Source organism: Leuciscus leuciscus (genome assembly GCF_965113295.1).
Source record: "Leuciscus leuciscus genome assembly, chromosome: 9".
Classification (NCBI taxonomy): Eukaryota; Metazoa; Chordata; class Actinopteri; order Cypriniformes; family Leuciscidae; genus Leuciscus; species Leuciscus leuciscus.
The window spans coordinates 7,500,313-7,502,181 of NC_138733.1; the positions used below are offsets into that span (position 1 = coordinate 7,500,313).

The 1,869-nt window shown below is 39.6% G+C and overlaps 1 long non-coding RNA gene across 1 annotated transcript; it reads left to right on the forward strand.

The window, feature by feature from the left end:
* Window positions 1-676: 676 nt before the first annotated feature.
* On the forward strand, window positions 677-1,666 carry LOC309506457. The gene is made up of 3 exons (XR_014208760.1): window positions 677-881; window positions 1,126-1,197; window positions 1,287-1,666. It is a non-coding gene; the product is annotated as an uncharacterized lncRNA (long non-coding RNA).
* The last annotated feature ends 203 nt before the right edge of the window (window positions 1,667-1,869 follow it).

The window sequence follows — 1,869 nt, forward strand, 5'->3', positions numbered from 1 at the left end:
AAAGGGTTCACAGGTCAGAGTTGCGCCCAGGTGCCGTACCCACTCCTAGGCCTAGGAGTAAGAAGTCTGAGCCCGATGCACTACCTGTCGTGTTGGATGTGAACGAGACTTCTGAGACAGATTTTGTGGTAGTAGAGGAGCAACCCTTTGTGAGAGGGGCTGCACACCCTTCAATGCGCTCAGAGGCACTGGGTACTTCAGGGTTGAGAGGTGACAGCTCTCGAGGTGGCCAGGTACAAGTATCAGCGGATACGGATGGAGACCCTGCAGAGTCTGACGGTGTGGTCCTGAATGCAGAGACTCCAGTTGAGCGTGTCCAATCAGAGGAGCTAGAGACTGGTGAAGTGCGTAACCCAGTCCAGAGAGAATCGCCAGTTCCAGCTGTGCGCAGAAGCAAGCGAGCAACTGCGGGTATTCACACTAATCCTTTTCATGCACCCAGGTCCGCTTGTCATGCAGTGAACGTCAGCACGGATATGGTGTCTCAAGTATTGGCCAGTATTGGCACTGCATTGTTTGAAAAGGCATTACAGGGTGCTATGAATGCCGAAATGGGTGATTAAGGGAGTCATCGAGGACGCTGACTTAAAGCAGGGGAGGATGTAACCGGGTGGTAAATGCCTTTAAAGTTTGTTTTTCTCCCTTATGTTAAAGTCTTTTATTTAATTATTATTATTTTCCATGTTTAAATATAAAAACAGAGACTACCTGTATTTCTTTGGAGTCATCAGCGGGTGGCGCTTTGTGTGTTGCTCACGACAACGCGTTTGCGCTCTTGTCTCACGGCATCCGTAGTATATTTTGTTGGTGAGATGTGCAGCGGGCAGTGCAAGAGAGACGCGCACTCTCGAGATATGGTCGACAATTTGAGTCATCCATGGGTAAATACAATGTTTTGTAAATATATTGTTGTTTAATACCATTTGTGGATGTATATTTTGTGTTGACTCGGAGAACTGTCATGTTTGGGAAGTTATGTTGTGTGTAATGTCCACGATGATATGACGTCACTCCATGCGGTCTAGGCCATGTTATTTGGCGTTATGCCAAATGTGATATACTTCATCTTTTCCATTTGTTTCAGGTGTTTTTCATGTAATTATAATTTAATGTGATTATTTTCAGTGTGCACCATAGTGTTGGAGATTTCAGCCCTTCGTGAAGTGAAAGTGTTGGTGTGTAAAAGCTGATTATTATGTGAGTGTTATTTTCTCTAATTTCTCTCAAGTGATAAATAAGTGGGTAATATAAAAATGTACTTATGTTGTTTTGTTTTCTTTGAACAGTATTCCCACTGCCGTATTATATTGTATCGAAAAGTTTTGATACTCTTATTTTTGATTTTCCTTTTCTTTCTTTGCATTTTAAACGGTTGTGTTACTACATTGCCGTGTTTAAGAGTTTTGTGTTTATCATACACAAGTGGACTGTGATATTCAGCGGGTTTTTATTGTCACCAGCTCTGTGAACCCCATTCATTTATTTATTTTATTTTTTTGCTCCTTTCTGTTTATTTTGTTAACATTTAAGAACCGGAACTGTTTCATATCAATTAAATTGATAAGCCACATTTGAAAATCAGTAGTTTTTTTTATTTTATATCATCAAAGGAATAAACTTAAAGTAGGTCGAACCCCTCAAATGTGTTCCTGGTGGTAAACCTAAATCCCCGGTCACATAAGGGAAGGCAGATAAGGTAATGTCACGACAGGCAGGACTAATTTACGGCATTATCATAGTATTTAATAGTAATATGTGATATTAAAAAAAGTGATACTATATATTATAATATATTATATTAAAGAGTGATATTATATTCTAAAAACTATTTTATTTATGAAAAATACCAAAAACCATTACCAAATTCAA